At 52.3% G+C, this 18,021-nt stretch overlaps 1 long non-coding RNA gene across 2 annotated transcripts; it reads left to right on the forward strand.

Moving 5' to 3' along the window:
- Positions 1–2,105: 2,105 nt before the first annotated feature.
- On the forward strand, positions 2,106–17,690 carry LOC123851892 (uncharacterized). Of its 2 annotated transcripts, XR_008506946.2 has the most exons (7): positions 2,106–2,280; positions 2,373–2,444; positions 8,727–8,832; positions 10,363–10,456; positions 11,397–11,496; positions 12,270–12,451; positions 12,538–17,690. It is a non-coding gene; the product is annotated as an uncharacterized LOC123851892 (long non-coding RNA). The 2 variants fall into 2 exon arrangements; XR_008506947.2 differs by lacking the exon at positions 11,397–11,496 and having other exon boundaries at positions 2,107–2,280.
- Positions 17,691–18,021: the final 331 nt, after the last annotated feature.

The following is an 18,021-nucleotide window of genomic DNA, read 5'->3' on the forward strand; positions in this document are numbered from 1 at the left end:
ACAAAGTTTAGCGGACAGAGGACACTTCCTTCATGTTACCCGCAAGGTTGCCCCGGCCAGTGACCCTAAGAGCTTCCCCAGGACTGATAAATAGCTGAGGCCTAAGGCACAGGGGCCAAGAGAATAGTTTCTGGGGCAGAGGCTCCTTCCCAAGTCTGGCGAATGTAGCCTGCGTGTCCTGGCCACAGCGTCTCCACCTGTAACATGGGGCCAGTAACACCAGCCTCAGAGGTTTTGAGGATATAATATAGGACATTGAGTTGGTGCTCTATGAATGAGTGAAAGTCTTCCGTTAACCTCACACTTAGGGTAAGGCAGGGAAAGCAGGGGTCAGTGGAGGAACTGGATGGTTTTCAGTTCCTCCTTAGTAAGCCCCAGCCTCATTCCACATCAGTGGCCCATCCACGGCCATGGGAGGCAGGTGCTTGCTCTGCTTTGTGCGGTGCTGAGTCCCCGGGGCCAGAATGGCACCTGGCATAGGCCAGAATGTGTGAATCTGGGGAGTGCACCGAGAGGCCAGGTAACCTGTCCCAGGCCACACAGCCCACCTGACTGCCTGGAGTCACGGCCGGAAGTGGAGCTCAAGTCCTCTGGCTTCAGTCTGCCCCTGCTCTTTGCTGAAGCCTGCTGTCCCTTTCTTGACTACCCTCTGTCCAGGCTTCCCCCACCTGGCAGAGCTGGCTGGGGAGCTCTGTCTGGCCCCTGCACAGATATCCCAGCCTCTACTCCCCTCAGCGAGGACATGCCTTCCTTCCCTGGCAGGGCCTGAGGTCAGGAATCCACAGCCTATGGGCCCCGTCTGGCCTCAGATGTGTTCCGTGTGACCTCACGCATAGCGTGTGTATATATACATGTGAGTAGGGGCTTTCCGCCTCATAATTTTGTATCATTTGCTGACTCTTAAAAATTGGAGATGTCGCCTAAACCCAGGATTTCCAGATTCTTTTGGAAAGTCAACAGCTCTGGCCACCTGGGCCTACTTCTCCTTTGGCACCGGTCGGCGGGAGTAGTGTTCTGGGTCCCCCCCACCCCGGGTCCCCATGTCCAAGGCTGGCCCACTTCATCATCTCTGGGCCTGCCCTCTCTTGCCCAGTAACCTTCCCCCATAAGGGCCCCAGGCTTACTTCAGAGAGACCCAGGCTACCCACTCTTCCAACCACCATGCTACATCTCCTCAGCCCACTCTTGGCCCTGCAGCCTGGAGTGCTCTCAGGCAAAGCCCAAAAGGGCGGGTTCGGGGTTCATGGTAGGTGGAATGAGGGCTCCGCAAAGATGTCCACGTCCTGATCCCCAGGACCTGAGAACATGTGATCTTACACGGCAAAGGGGACCTTGCAGATGGGATAAAGTTAAGGGTCTTAGGATGGGAGATTAACCTGGGTGACCCGTAGGGCCAACGTCATCACAGGGTCCTTTTAAGAGGGAGGCAGGAAGGTCCCAATCAGAGAAGTTGATGTGTCAACAGAACAGAGGTCAGAGCCAAGGACTGTGGCCTCTAGAAGTTGGAGAAGGCAAGGAGCAGAGCCTCCAGAAGGAACACACCCCTGTTGACACCTGGATTTTAGCCACGTGAGACCCGTTTGGGACTTCCAACCATTTGTGTTGTTTTAGGCCACTGAGTTTCCCAGAGTATGTTGTAGTTGCAACGGGACACATAACCGGGTTTAAATCCTGGGGCGGCCGCGTAACTGGCTGTGTGCACCTGGGTGGGTGAGCCAGGGTTTCCCCGTCTGAAAAGGAGGGACTTGGGAGCCCCCTCCCGGGCGGGTGTGCGCACTAAGTCGGTGATGCGGGTGAAGCCCAGAGCACACCCTGACAGCTCGTGAGTCTGGCGACCGCACTCTGAACGTCCTGGGAAGCTGCCTACTAAGAGGAGAGGCCCAGTCCAACCACCCCCCCAGCCCCCAAAGCCATCTCCCTCACCAGCGGTGCCTTCCAGAAGCCCCGCGGTGCCCAGGTCGGGAGGTTTGGTGCCCAGCTTATTCCCATGAGTCCTCAGGCAGGATGAGCTCTGCCCTCCCTTCCAATAGCCTCCAATGGGGAAGGCCAAGTACACGGTCACTCTCCGGCCAGAGCCAGTGGGAACGGGACGTCCTGGTCCTCTTGTCCTGGCCGGGCCCAGCAAGCTATTTTTGGGCCCGTTTATTGATGGGACGCCGGTGCCCGGCTGGACTCCTGATTCAAGAGGAAGGCCTCAGGCTGGCCTAGGGCTCTGCTTCTCCAGGCCCTTTCCTGCCCTGGGACAGCCATCATTCGTGTCCTGTCTACAGCCTAGGACATGTGTGTGGTCTGAGCTGGCTGGCTCTGGGAAAGGCAGGGGGCCCACTGGTGTGGATGGATGCCGAGGGTCACACGAACTACTCTTTCCCCAGATTCTGGAGCCTGGTTTGATTCACAGGAGACAGAACCCAGAATGAACACAGGAACACATTTTGAGGGCAGATGTAAGTTCAAATCCCAGCTGTGTCCCCCACTAGCAGTTTTAACTTGGGCAAGCCTGGTCCACTGTCCGAGGCTCTGTTTCCCTGTGTGTAAAATGCAATTGATAATAATCCTCACTCCCAGGGAGGGAATGAGGCTTGAATGAGGTAGTGTGTGCATCTCAAAGCTTGGCATAAGTAAGCGCTCGTAATTAATAATAGCATTACTAATAATGATTGACAGCTGACAGTTATTGGGAGCGTATCATGAGCTAGGCCCTGGGCTCAATTATTGACCTATGTTATCTCAGCTTCATCCCTAGTAATTGCTGGGCGCAGGTGAGTGACATGGTTATAGATGCCATTATTAGCCCTTTGTATGGATAAGAAAATTGAGGCTCAGAAAGACCAATGACTTGCCCAAGATCACACAGCAAGTATGTGGCAGAAAAGCCTGCCTTGAACTCAGACCCGAACTGGGGACAGGGTGGGCCCCAAGTCCCAGGGACAGACCCCTTGTCCCCAGTGCCTCTTCCCAGAGGATGGTCACAAAGATCCTGTAAACACCCGAGCTCCCTGCCATGCCTTGGTCACCTCGGTCATCCCTCAGTCCCGGGAAGTGAACGTCTGGTCCTTCTGCATGATGGGAATCCAGAAACCAAAGGTTCCAGAATATTTTTTTAACCCTCCTCCCTCCCCTCAGGGTTGTTTTATTTTCCTGGCTCGTTGGCATAAATTCTCCAAGACACTGGCTGGGTTGGCCAAGGCTCCGGCTGACTTGGAGGGGGTTTTGCTGTGTATGCTGGGAGCAGGGCGCAGGAGGCTCTGAATCCCATGCAACATACGTAAGGGCAGAAGGGGATGAAGCGTTTCCTTCCTAAGGTGCTCTCTGTGGCCTACACCTGCTCACAATTCACCCCAGCACCCTGAGGGCACCCTCCAGCCTCCTTTGGTAAAACAAACAGCCCTTTCCCAGATCTGCTCTTCTGCCTCTCTAGCCTCCTCTCCCACCCTGGCCTTCCCTCCCACACCATTCTACAAAAAGGTTATACTTGGCCTTTCCCCTTGCTGTTCCCTCCTGCAGAATGCTGTTCCTCCATTCTCCACCTGCCAGATGCCTCTCCTTAAACTTTACAACTTCTTCAGTGTAAGGCCTTCCCAGAACCCTCCTCAACCCCCAGCAGCATTTCCCCTGGCTTGGGGGTGCTGTAGCAAAAGAAAGACACTGCTTCTAGAACTACCTTGTGCTCCGGACTCCAGTGCCCAACTGGCCAGTTGACACCTCCACCTGGGTACCACCCCCTCCAAACATCACAAAACAGAGCCCTCCGATTACCCTCCTAGGTCCTGGTCCCGCCTTCTAGTCTCATCTCAGGAGATGGTGTCCCCCCACCCCCCACAGGCGCTCAGACCAAAACCTGGGGAGCATATTTGACTCCCTGTTCCCTCACCCCACACATCCCATTCATCAGAAGTCCTCTTGACTTGACTGCCAAACACATTCTGAATCCGTATTCTTGTCACCTTTATAACCACCATCCTCACCTGCCTGGAATGTGATCCTGGCCTCCTCCCTACTCTCCCAGTTTCCAGCTTTATTCCACTCCACTCACCACAGTCAGAGGAAACTGTTTAAAAGATAAATTAAGTCTGCCATTCCCCTGCTCAAAACCCTCTAGGACTCCTATCTCCCTTAAAGTAAAAATCCTCCTCCTCACCGTGGCCTATAAGACCTTGTATGATCTGACCTTTGCCTTCCTCCCAGCTTCATCCCTACCCTCCCTCCCTCACTCTGTTCCTGCCACACTTGCCTCCTCCCTGTCCCAAACTAGCAAGCTTGTACCTGCCCCCAGGCAGAAACTTGCTGTTCTTTTTGTCTGAACCTCCTTCTGCCAGATATCTGTCTGACTCATTCTCTCACTTTATTCAGGTCTCTGCTCGAGTATCATCTCCTCCTGGCCTGCCCATCTAAAATACTCCCCTCCATCACCACCAAACCCTCTACCTACTTAATTTTCCTTCATTGTAGGCATTATTATCTGACATATTACATATTATCAGTATATTTGTCTTAATCTGGTCTGCTGCTAAATGTTCAACAACTGGCTCTCAGCAAGGGGGAGCTCTGATTTTACCTTTGCCAATTTTTGTGGTGTAAATACTCCCACCATGACCAATTTCAACATGAATTCATTGAACTTGGAGTTGAGGAGAGATGCGTAGCGCCCTGCCATTATATACTATTTCCATCATATTAACAATGTGATATTGTATGATATAATAGATGCAATAGATGTGAGTAAGCTTGAGAATATAGACAATAATGAAACAATTAGAGTGGTAAGTTTGAGTCGTTGTTACCTCTGTTTTGGATGATAATTTATTTAATTGTAAGTTCATATAATTTAATTCCTAATGATGTCTGTGTCTTAACAACCAGCTTGCAGGATTCACAAGTCAGGACAAGCCGGCCTGGGCACAGCCCTGGAAATACAGCAGCGAGGACAGGGATGTTGTCCATCCTGTTCCCCGCTGTTTCCCTGGGGCCTGGAATAGTAGAAGGAGCTCAGAGCAGGTGCTCAGCCTGAGTTTGTTGAGCTTTTACTAATGCATCTGTTTGTATCAGAAGGCACAAACTGTTTGCTTCTATCTACTTGACTCTGTAGGCTGAGTCCAGCCCACAAACGGGTTTCATTTGGCTCTCAGAATGTTTTTAACATTAAAAAAAAATTTGTTGCCAACATTTAAAAGTCAAGAAATGTTTGCAGGAAATTCCACATAAACCTAGGTTCGCAGCTTCTTTGGGGAAGTCGGAGGTCTGGGCATACTGGTCTTGATGCTCTTGGGCTGACAGAGGCCGGAACTGAGGGGGAGCCTCCCCCTTCCGATGGGTGCACGGCAGCTCCCACCCCTCCCTGTCACCTCCCGCAGGGCCCCCTTCACTCATTTACGTAACCCGCTGGGCTCTGTAGACATCTGAGTTGTCATTGCTGTCTTAGCCTCCACTTAGCCTCAGTCACAGTGTCCTCGACAGACTAGGACCACCTTGAGAACCGTGAGGTCACCTGGGGCCTCTCCATTCCTGCTACAAGGCCCAGCACACAGTAGGACTACAGGTCCTGGAATTTTGTTAAATGTTTGTTGTCAACGAATCCTGCCCCCCCACCACCACCCCCGGACTACCCTAAACTGGGACATGCACTAAATCCAAGCCCCGACTGGAATGTGACAAAGAGGTTGGCCGAGGCCAATGTTTAAAAATACCCCAGGGCTGGTCAGCTGCAAAATGCTCAGAGGTGTTGAAACAAGTAGGCAAAGTCTGGCCAGAGGCCAGCCGCCCCAAGTTTGCTCTGTGAATGAGGGCTGATGGGAGGGGTCCCCAGCAGCTCGGGCTGGGGGTGAGGGGCGGGGAGACTGGACTGCAGCCCCCTCCCCCAGTCCCCTGCTTGGGAAAGGTCAGTGCTGTTTATAAACAGCACCGGGTGACATGACATAATTCCGTATAAAGGGTTACCAAAGCCTGGGCCCAGGGTGGCCTCCCCTGATGTTTCCACGCCACGGCCTCCTGGCATCGAGGGAGCTGGGATGTTGCTCACCCTGTGGTCTTCCCGCGGCCTTCAGGGCCACTGCCCAGCTTGCTGGAGCCACAGTTAAAAATAATGCTTACAGCACAATCCCCTGGGGGGCAGCCGGCCTGGGGGCTGGACAGGGGACAAATGAGCTCTGGTCAAGCGCCCACCGGGTGCCAGGCGCTTCAGAGGCATGAGATCACTGGGGCTCACCAGAGCCTTGGGAGGAGGGATTGTCATCCCATTGACAGATGGGAAAAGTGAGGCCGGGGAGAGATGGCACGCGCTGGTTCAAGGCTTCCTGGTGAGTCTGTGGCAGCTCGGGCATTCAAGTTCTCGAGAAAGTGCCAAGAAGTCGGGGGCTCCGTGTCTCACTCTGCTGGCTCCCGAGCCCCGGGGACAGTGGCCAGGCCTCAGCAAAGCCCTGAGAGCCAGCTCTCAGCTGACGTGTCCCCGATCAAAACCTGCCCCTCCCCCCGGCTCCCCCTCCCACTCAGGGGCAGCTCCATCCTTCCAGACCCTCAGGCCAGGTAGCAGGGCTCCGTCCTCCTCCCCACGCTCGTCCCCATCCCCTCATCTCTGCTCCATCTGGGAGGGACCATTCCTCCTCCCCCCCACCAACTCCTGGTGGGCCCCCAGCCTCTCCAGCCCAGCCGGCTGCCAGAGCCTGTTGTGGTCCCGGCCTCTCCTGGCCTCTGGCTGTCATTCTCCAGCAGTGGTGAAGGTGACACATTCACCCCTGTTTATTGGTTGCCTGTGTGTGTTGACACGCGACAATGAACAAGGCACGGAGACCAGCCCCTGTCCTTGTGGAGCTGATATTTGGGAGGTGGAGAGCAGGATCCACGTTAATGGGTAATGCGGGATGGAGCAGGGGGGCTATCTGGGGGAAGAGCGTCCCCTGCAGAGGAAGGAGCAGGTGCAAAGGCCCTGAGATTGTGCCTGGCTTGTGTGAGGATGAGGAGAGGGCCAGTGTGGCTGGGGCGGCCCGAGTGAGGGGTTTCGTGGGAAGCAGTGAAGGCAGAGGGTCGCGGGGCCGAGGCTTGCACGTCATTGGAGGGCCTTGGGCTTTTCTCTAGGGCAGATGGGAACTGTGCAGGGTCCTGCGCAGAGGAGAGCGTGGCCTAGGTTCTAGCTTCTGAAAGACCCGCCCTGGCTGCGTGTGGAGCATTGGACTGCAGGGGCGAGGAGGGAAGGGCTACAGTCACGGAGGAGGTATCTGTGACGGTCCAGGCCGTAGGAGATAATGACCGGGCCCAGGGTGTGGCCGTGGCCGTGGCCGTGGGGAGAGGAGAAGTCCAGAGCCTCACGTTCTGGATTTGTTCAGAAAGTAGAGCTGACGGGCCACGCTGCTCCACCAGGTGTGACAGAAATCCAGAAATCGGGGATGAGTTCAGGGTTCCAGGCTGAGTAACTAGAAGGATGATCCTTCCACCTTATGGAGAAGGCCAAACGCTGCGCTGGGCTCCCACGGAAGCACGGATGTGGGGCAGCCCTTCCCTGGGGCCCCGAGGGACCTGCACAGAGCCCTTTGCCAATATGACGGATCTTGCTTTGCAGAATCCCTCCTGGGTCAGATGGCATTCTTCCCCCGGCCCCCCCACTCCTTCCCCGGCCCTGAGGCCTTTGTAAATTGTGTGGAAGACCAGGTCCCTTCTGCCTTCGGGGTCTGAAGAGCAGCAAACTCTTCCCTAGCTCTCACTGTGTGCCTGGCAGGATCCCAGCCTTTACATCTGTGAACCTGTTTGATCGTCACAACAGCTCAGAGAGACGGGGACTGTTATTTCATCTCTTCAGGAATGGGGAAACTAAGGCCCATAGAAGTTAAGTCACTTAGCGGGGGTCACACAGCTCACAGGTGGCAGAGGCAGGATTTGACTCCAGGCAGTCAAGACCGGGGCTCGTGCTCTTACCCACTCTGCTTCCTCACGAGGAGCTCACCACTGACCATAAGAAGCCAAACTGGGCTTGAGGGATTGGGGTTGGGGGAAAGGCTTTCAGCCACCCCTCCCACATAGTAAGGACAATTGTCATTTTCTGAGCACCTGCCCCATGCCCGTGCTTTCTCTATTCGGCACATCAACTGAAAGGGGTGGAGATTATGATGATTGTGCCCATTCTACAGACAAGGAAAGTGAGGCTCAGAGAGAGGAAGTGCCATGGCCAGAGTCACACAGCCAGGCATGAGAACCTGGGACTCTGGGGTTCCAGACCCCAAGACCCCATTCTGTCCCTTCCTGCACCTGGCACCTGCTTTACCTGGTAGCGAGGGCGGTGCTGCGGGGCTTCATGGCCCTCTTGTTTTCCTCCAGCTGGCTGGCATAGGATAAGGAAGCAGGCCAGGGATGGGAGCGTTAATTCAGGAACAGCATAGCCCTTTGTGCTTGCAGATTCTGTCTGGTACAACAACATTTCTGAGGCCCACCCTGGGCCATCCGGGGATGCCAAGGCAGGAGGACAAAGCCGAGAGTATGAGAGAGGTAGAGGTCCCAGCTGCCTCTGAGGACAGAGGAAGTGGTGGGTGGGGTTGTCACAGAAGTTCAGGTCGAGAGCAGCTCCGAGGAGCGGTGCTCACGAACCTTTGGCCTTGGCGGCCTACTTACCTCTCCAGACCTCAGTTTCCACCTCTGTGAAATGGGTTGATAATGCCTGCACGGGAAGGCTGTTGTCAGGTCTCATTTGGGCCCCCAGGGGGCTCGCTCCCTCTCCAGCTGCCCACTGCTGCCTTCCCAAACAGGAAGAGTCGAGGACCCAGTACATCGTGGGTGCTCTGAAGCCCAGGAGCCTGCTGGACATATGGAGGAAAAGAATGAACTTCTTCGAGACTAAGCTTCACCTGGGAAGTAAGTGCTTTCTATCTACTTGACACACACATAGAACCTCTCAACCACCACTGAGGCGAGGCCTACAACCATCCGCACTTACCAGGTAAGAAGAGAGACAGCCAGAGAGGTTATGAGCCCTAACCAAGGTCACAGAGCTAGGAAGCGGTGGAGCAGGGATTTGAACGTGACTCCCTCTGCCTCCTTAGCATGAGCTCTTCAATCACAAGGCTGACATAAAAATACTTGAATTTTGTTGAGCACTTACTTTGTTCCATGTATTAGCTAATATTAAACTTGACCTCCCATGTATGAGACAGGTGCTATTTTCTTTCCCGTTTCACACATGAAGAAAGAGGCTCAGGACCTTATGCCGGGTCACAGAACTAGGCATTTGCAAAACCAGCCTTCAGACTCAGGTGGTCTGGCTCCAGAGTCCATGGTCTCAAACCCAAATGCTCTGTTTGGGAGGGTTAGCGAGGACGTGGTGCCTGGCGCGCACGTAAGCACTTCCGAAGTTGTTAAACCTTTGAAAAGCATGTAGAGACAAGCAGGCCACGCCGAGGTCTCACCGGGGCATTCGCTCTTCCCTTATTTCCATCCCTTCCTGTTGGTCCCACTTGCAGAGGAAAAGCTGCCCGTGGGCCATTTTCCCCCTTCATCCCCTCCCTCTGGGAAAATTCTGTGCAGCATCCACAGGTCACGGGCTGCTGGCCAGAGGGCTGGCTGGAGCAGGGTTAGGCCAGGTTATCGGATTTCCACCTTCGCCCCCGACCAGAGCTGTCTTTCCAAAACAGAACATTCAGTCACCGCCTGTCCCTGTGCTCAGCTGTCCTTGTGCCCCTGACCTCGCTTCCTGCCCACCCGCCCCAGGTTTTTCCCAGTGTCCTTGTCTCTTACTGACATCTCGCAAAGATGACCAGAGTGTGGAAAAAAAGAGAAAGAGAAACAGGAGCCAAGAGACACCGAGAGGATCCGAGGACCTGTTAGTATCTGACAGTGAAAGCCAGAGACGGAGATAATGAGAGAAACAGAGGAGACAGAGATGGAGAGACAGAGGGCACCCCAGACATACGCTCTGCCTCCCTGGGTCCACAGCCTTGGCCCTCGTTCCACAGAGTCTTGACCTTCCCCCAAAGCTATGGCATCTTCTCCCACCTTTCCCTGCCCCCGGAGTCCAGCGGGTCACAGGAGAGACACCCCACCTGCCCCTCCCTCACCTCCATACACAGTCCCTCACCTCACTAAGTCCTGTTCATCCCCCTTCCTCTAGGAAGCCCTCCCTGCTTCCACAGCCCCTCTCCAGGACCCCAACGGCATTTACCTCACTGTGCTATTGTTTGTTTTGGGGTGTGTCTCCCCCACTAGAACATCATCTCCTGAGGGCAGGGACTAGGTCTGCCTTGCTCACCTGCATCCCTGCCTTTCTCACCCAGCACAATGCCTGACACATTGGCTGAATGATTAAACCAGCTGCTTACGTGTCCCCTGGGAGAAGCCTTCCCTGACAGCACTTGTCATTGTATTTCACTGTGTGATTATTTGACTTAGGGTCTGTGTCCCCCGCTGGTACCAAGAACGCAAGGTCTGTGGCTGTTACGTTCACCCTTGATTCCCCAGTGCCTGGAACAGTGCTTGGAACCGAGTAGGTACTCAAATATTGGTTGAATGAATGAATGAGCAGATGAACTAATCACGAGCCATCTGGATGTTTTGAATTTTATGTTTAACCCAGTGGAGTCCAGCTCAAATCCTCTCCATTACCATTCACAGCAAACCCTGAGCCCTTCCTAAGGCCTGTGAGGTCCTGCGTGACCTGGCCCCTGTTGCCACCTGCAGCCTGACCTCTGCCCCTCGCCTCTCCCTGGCACCAATGGCTCTGTTCCCCAGGGCGCCCTGCATGGTAGACACTCTCGGCCACCCCCTTCACACCCCACCAGAAGTCATGTTAGCAGAGTTGGGGTTTTTTTCTGTAAACAAGACTGCATAGGAAAATGGAGCATACTTGCACAAACAATCTCAATGTCACTGATGGACCTTGGTCACTGTGGGACAGTCTCCAAGTTTTGGCCAGCTAGCTCTCCAGGGCCTTGCCCTGAGACAGGGTTTGAGTCCTAGCCTCAAAAGAGCTGCTTGAGTGGGAAGGAGGGGGTGTCCGGGGGCCCCTGAGTCTGACCTTCACCTTCTGCAGAAGGGAGGAAAGAAGGCTGCGGGGAGCCCAGGGAGCGGGGCTAGCCAGCAGAACCCAGCGGGTCCTTGAGGCTCAGACCAGGCCCAACCTCCCCCAGGAAGCTCCCCAGACCGCCTTCCCTGCTTCGGAGCACCCCTGCTCACACCCTGATGGTAGCTTATACCATATTCTGCGCGAACTCTCTGCTGGACAGTGCTCCTAGTGGATAAGAGTGAATCTTTCATATCTTGGTGTCCCCAGAGCCCGGGTCCGGCATGGGGGGGGGCATCAGCAAACATGTGCGGACGAACAAAATTATTATTGAACATGCACTTCCTGCCTGGGTTCATATTTACTGTTGCTCTCACTAGGATGGGAGCCCAAGGACCTTGTCTCCTTTATCTTTGTTCCCCAGGGTCTAACACTGCTTGACCCATGGGAGGCAGCATGGAACATAGGGAGAAGAAATGAATGAACCAGCCCTTCCTACCATCTCCCACTGTACTGGGAGCTCTGTGAGTTCGAGGACCAAGTCTTATTTGTTTCTAGGGCTTCTGAGTCCAGCATAGGGCTTGGTGCAAAGGAGATGCTTGGTAGGTGTTTGTGGATGGAGGGAGGGAGAGATGGATGGATAGATGGGGGATGAAAGGATGGATGGATGAAGGGATGGATGGATGGATGGATGGATGGGTTGGTGGATGAAGGGATGGACAGATAGATGATGATTGAATTTATCAATCAATGGAAGAATGAATGGAAGGTTCCAGAGAATGAGTGAATAGAATGGGTGCTTGGAAGTGTGTAGGTAGATTGATGGCAGGTAGATAAATGGAGAAATAGAAGGCTGGGTAGATACATATTATAGTCCTGGCTGAGAATGTAGGAAATATTGCTTTTTACACCCTGCCCCCCCCCCAACACACACACACACACACAAGGCCACCATTTTAGAAGAACTAAAATGAATCCAAAGAATGACTCAGAGAGTTTTCAAGTGAAAGATATTTAGGAGAAAAAAATGTAAGAAGGAAGAGCCTCTGAGCTTCTAAAATTTTTCAAGCAAAACCCTGTAAATTGGTCATGCTTTCTTGCAGTGTTTATGTTTTTATTGCGGGCCTAGCGTATGGAGTGCCCTGGGTTTGGTCTGGAAATGGAAAAAAGTTTCAGATGTGGACCCTGACCCCAGGTTGCTCAGGGTGTGCTCAGAGAGTCGGATATATGCCCACACATCTTCAGTTGGTCTTCTTTTTTTTTTTTTTTTTTAAGATTTTAATTATTTATTTGACAGAGAGACAGCAAGAGAGGGAACACAAGCAGGGAGAGTGGGAGAGGGAGAAGCAGGCCTCCTGACGAGCGGGGAGCCTGATGCGGGGCTCGATCCCAGGACCCTGGGACCATGACCTGAGCCAAAGGCAGACGCTTAATGACGGAGCCACCCAGGCGCCCCTTCAGTTGGTCTTCTTGTTGGAGGTGGGGTATACTGACTCCTTTTCTGTGTGACTTCAAGCAATTTGCCTAACTTTTCTGAATACTGATTTGCTCATCCTGTCTTGTAGGGTTGTGGTGAGCCCACACTTATGAAGGGCAGAGCCACGTCTGGATTACAGCAGGTGCCCGGTAAACGCTAAGCTGGGCCTCAGCGTGTGACACCGGCTGACCTTCTCAACTTTTCCTTCTCTTCCTGTCAACTCGTTGCAACTGCCCACAGTGAGGGCCGTGAACCGGTGAGGGGCTCAAATTGAGAGATCCAGTACACCTGGGCTCAAAGCCGGCCTCCTCCCCTCCCCAGCTACCTGGTTTCATAGGAACCCCTTGCCCTGTCAGAACCTCAGTTCCCACGTCTACCTCTCAGGCTCCTTTCTGTTTCCCCAAAATAGCTGTCATGGCTGTACCTAGGCTGCAAGAGAGGCTAAGAAAGTGAGTTTTCTGGCATCTACCTTGGGGAGGCATGGGGTCCTAAGGTTGGTGCTATCTACCCAGATTTGCTCTGAGACACAGAATGGGGTGAAGGGGGGTCTGGAAGGGCAAACAGAGGATATCTGCTTCTCACCCCATCTGGAAGAGAAGCTCATCCCATGCTATTCCACTATCCTACCTGTTTATGTGTCCAGCAGTTTATACCACATGACTTTACTTATTTATTCACTTATTTTCTAGTCTATTCTCCCAACACTGATATTGTCAACATCATGAGGGGCGGGCCTTTATCTTGATCACTTTATGTCATCAGGGCCTAAAGCCCAGCCAGGCACATAGTTTGTGTTAAATAAATGGCTGAATAAATAAATGGAGAGACGATTGGATGGATGGATGGATGGATGGATGGATGGATGGATGGATGGATGGATAGATGGATGGATAGATGGGTGGATGATGAATGGATGGATGGATGGATGGATGGATGGATAGATGGATGGATAGATGGGTGGATGATGAATGGATGGATAGATGATGGGATGGATGGATGGTGGATGGATAGGTGGATGATTCAGTGCATGGATGGGTGGATGGGTGGATGATGGATGGATGGATAGATGGATGATTCAGTGGATGGATGGATGGATGATGGATGGATGGATGGGTGGATGGATGGATGGATGGGTGGTTGATGGATGGTTGGATGGATGGATAGATAACTAGTTGGGCACATCAGAATCAATTAAAGAGCTTAGATAGTACACACACACACACACACACACAGGGGTCCAAGCCCTGCTCCAAAAATAAAAATAAAAGCCAACATTTAATGAGTACTTACTGTATACCAGGCCCCATGTGCAGCCTATGAGGTAGGGCATTTCACTGAACCTCACGGCCACCCTCTGAGCTAGTAACTAATACTAATCTTTTTTTTTTTAAAGATTTTATTTATTTATTTGAGAGAGAGAGAGAGAGAGCACGAGCAGGGGCCGGGTTTGGAGAGCGGCAGAGAGAGAGGGAGAAACAGACTCCCCACTGAGCAGGGGGTCCCTGGACCCCGAGATCATGACCTGAGCTGAAGGCAGACGCTTACCTGACTGAGCCACCCAGGTGCCCACTAATCTTTTTTTTTTTTAGAGGACAAACCTGAGGCTCAGAGAGCTAGTCACTGACCCCAGGTCACACAGCTCCAGGAGGTGGAGGAGCCAAGATTCAAGTCAAGATCTGTTTGATTCCAGAACCAAGCTTGGCCTCACTGGGCGGGCGGGGATGCCCGGGAGTCTGGGGGGTCCTCAGGGCTCCACAGGTGATTCTGATATGCAGCCAGGTGGCGAACCCTTGAGCAGGGCAGTGAGTTCTGGGAAGAGTGCTGGCTCTGGGGCCGGCTGACTCCTGCACCGTCCTGCAGCCTACCTCCTCTTCTCTGACACGGAGTGGGGTTTCAGGAGGCCGGAAGGAGCAGAGCAGCATGCCTGCTGGATGGTAAGCACGGGGGACTCACCCTGCAGGTCCTGTTGGTGCAGCAACAGCCGCATTTTTAGTCCCTGGACTGGGGGCCAGTCGCCCCCCTGCTCCTTCTCCCAGCTCCCCGGTACACATTCCCAGCTTCCCGGTGGGGAGCTTGAGACACGCGGCAGAAGACCCCACGGGGGCACTCAGGAGGCTTCAGCATGTGGGTGCAGAGCAGGGATGCTGTCGAGACTCCTGCCCAGAAACACATCCCGCACCGATCCTCCCACACGCAGGTGTGCGACCCAGCCGGCCAACACCGTGCGTGCAGGTCTGACAGCAAAAGCCAGGAAACCGGCCTGATAGTGGTCGCAGCTGATGTGTGTGTACAGGGCAGGCTTTCTCCACTCAGGTGGCCGTGTAGACTGTTAGCAGCGTCCCTGGTATCAGTAGCATTCCCTCCATCCCGGTTGTGACAACCAGGAATGTCTTCAGACATGGCCAATGTCTCCTGGCAGAGAACCCGTGGTCTAGAGTTTGCTCCATGCGGGGCACAGGTGCGCATACTCTGCAGAAGGCACCTCCTCCTCGAGACCCTTACGCCTGGAGACGGATGCTTTTCGTCCTTCTACTGTACAGAGGCAGAGACGGCCAGGTTAGTGGTTTGCCCAAGGTCACGGGGCTGACATTTCAGCAATGCTGTGATTTGAACCTGTGTTAAGTCCCAGGTCCCTCTTTTTCAAGTCGATTTTTGTGGGTCCCTTGGACTTCTCCCCATTCACAACCATGTTGTCCGTGACTAGATGTAATCTCATTTCTGCTTTTCCCATGTGGCTACCTTGGCGCATTCCAGAACAGACTTGCAGGGCATGAATTATAGCCCAAGCAGATTCTGTAATCTGCACAGGATTCTTTCTTTCCGGAAGTTAGATTTGCTCAATTATCGACAATTTGGAAAATACAGAATAAAAAGAAAAAATAAAATTTCGTATTGGACTTCCCACAAAAGGCTCACTTTCTAGCAGCCTTGTCCTCTGAGAAGCTCTCTCTGCTTTGAAATTTTATCATCCAGTTGCAATCACACTATATAATACAAATTCCCCAAACTACAAAACCAGGTTTTTTTTTCATGTTATTACAAAATCCTCTTGGACACTATTTGTAATTGTTGCCTGTTGTGGCCGAGACCCCAGTTTCTCCTCCATTCTCTGACCTCTCCCTCTTCTTTCATAATAGAAATCTCAAGTTTTAGCTGGGCATGTGGCCACCCAGAAAAAAACTACATTTCCCAGATGTGTCCATGTGACTAAGTTCTGGCCAATGATACATAAGTAACTTCCAAGTAGTGTCCTCAGAGAGAGGGCGCCTGCTCTTCTTTGTATCCTCCTTGCTGGCTGGAATGCAGGCGTGATGGCCAGAATCAGAGTGGCAATTTTGGGCCATGGTGGAGCAATAAGAGAAAAGGTACCTGAGTCCTGGATGAATTTATAAAAACACCCTACCAGCCCTGGATAGCCACCTCCACACTTCTTTTCGATAAGAGAGAAACAAACTTCTGTTTCATTTATGCCCCTGGCATTTGGGGTTTTTAGCCACTCAAAGATGAACCTAATCCTGAGTATTGCACTAACATTGTGCTGGAGGAATTGTCTCTAACATTCTTTTAGGAATTACCACCTAAGTAGCTCAACTGTTCCCTGGCGATTGGGCAATTAGGTAGTTTCAGACTCCCCGCTACTCTAAAATAATTCTGTGGTGAACATCTCTGTGCATTTTCACTATTTGTGGTTATTTCCTCAGTACACAATTCCAGAATAGGGACTTGGTTGGGGGGGTCAAAAAACATGAACCTTCTTAATGCCTGTTAATAACCATCCGCCCAAGTGGGCCAGAGTCAGGATGGGAGGCTACATCGCCAGGAGAGAGGCTTGGGTTTCATGGAATAGCTGCCCCAGGGAAGCTGCTTTGTCGCTGAGGACCCCTCCCCCTGCATCTGCTAGAGCTGGTGCCTTCTCCTCCGCACCCCCTCCTGTCCTTCTCTTCTAATCACACGTCTCTGGGAGGCATGTCTCCCTGATGAAGCCCAGACCCCATGCCTGCACCAAGCTGCAAGGGAGGCTGGGAAAGTGAGTTTTTGGCATCTTCCTCCGGGAGAATGGCCACTGGGGAAGGAGTTTCCTTGAAGCGGATATACAAGGTGTGGGGCAGCCAGAAAGTAGGGCGAAGCTTAGCTCCCTAAGCAAAGACCTACTGGGCTGGGGAGGAATGCAGAAAGGCTTCCTGCCTCACTTTTTAATTCGTCCTCCACTTATCCTGAAGACCAGCAGGCAGAAGTAAAGAGGACAAGGATATCATTCCCACTGGTGTCACCCTGGCAGTTTACCCAGCTCTGCAAGGGCTGCCTTAGAGCTGGGGACCCACACCTGGCAGAGCACAAGCCCCGTTCTCACCCCGTCGCCTGCAACCAGCAAGTCAACCTGGGTGTCATGATGTGATGTAGGTGTGTCTCCCAGACGGCATCCTTCAAGAGGAGGACCTGTCCTCCTTACCCACTCTAGTACTCCCAGCACCCAGATGGGCCGTGGTGCATGCTAGGTGCTCAATGCATAAATCTTGAATGAATGAATGAATGAATGAGTGAATGATGGCCATCTGTTCTTAGTCCTGGAAGGAAGCTTGGAATCCTGAAATGAACATTTATCGATGCAGCCAATATTTCCTGAGTATTGACCATGCTCCTGGCCCTGTTTTAGGTACTGGGGATACTGTAGGAAAGAAGACAAAGTAACTTCCTGCCCTCATGGTGGGGGAGATGAACAGTAAATGAGAAAACCCCAAAATATTGATATAGCATAATATAATATGATATAACATGATACCAGGTCCTGGCATATGTTTTATGAAGAAGTGCAAAACTGGGTAAGTGACTGAGAGATGCTAATTTAGAAAAAAATGGTTGCAGAATTGCTCTCTGAGATGGTGACATTTGATGAGAGACCTGAGGTAGGCTAGCTGAGTAAATATCCGTGGGAAGCACGGGGAACAGGCAGTGCAAAGGCCCTGCGGTAGGACTGAGCTTCGTGTATGTTATTTGCAACAAGGCAGCCAGGGAGGCAAGGGTTACACTGGGTTTCCCAACTTCAGCAAATCCACAGAACCCTTAACTGTCGGAAACAGTGGGGTGGGGGTGGGATGAGTTCTTTACTCTTAAGCTTCTCTGGAAAAACATGATGTCAGGGACAGACAGTAAATCTTGACTTGTCCCAGAAAACAATGGGCCTACAAAAACCAGTAAAGTGTCAGGCTGAAAGTAAATGCCAAAGGGCTGGGGCACGGGTAGATCATATGGAATCTGTTAACAAATCTGCGTTTGAAAAAGAATTTCCCAGTTACGGGCAGAAGCTTCTGGCCAGCATCAAAAAGATGTTTATTGTGGTGCCTCTGTGTAGACATGAAAAATGAAGATTTGCTGTCTGGCTGGAGATGTGCAAAGATGTACCCGGTATGTTAAGCAAAAAAAAATAATAATTTTATATATATATATATATATATATATATATATATATATATATATGTCACAGGGTAGTGAAATATATTGTACAGCCCCTTTCATAAATTCACTCCCTCCTTCGCTCATTTGGAAAATACCCATTATAGGCCTACGGTGTGCC

Source organism: Mirounga angustirostris, unplaced genomic scaffold, assembly GCF_029215605.1.
Source record: "Mirounga angustirostris isolate CCGP_5_RB_7025 unplaced genomic scaffold, mMirAng1.0.hap1 SCAF_10, whole genome shotgun sequence".
Lineage (NCBI taxonomy): Eukaryota > Metazoa > Chordata > Mammalia > Carnivora > Phocidae > Mirounga > Mirounga angustirostris.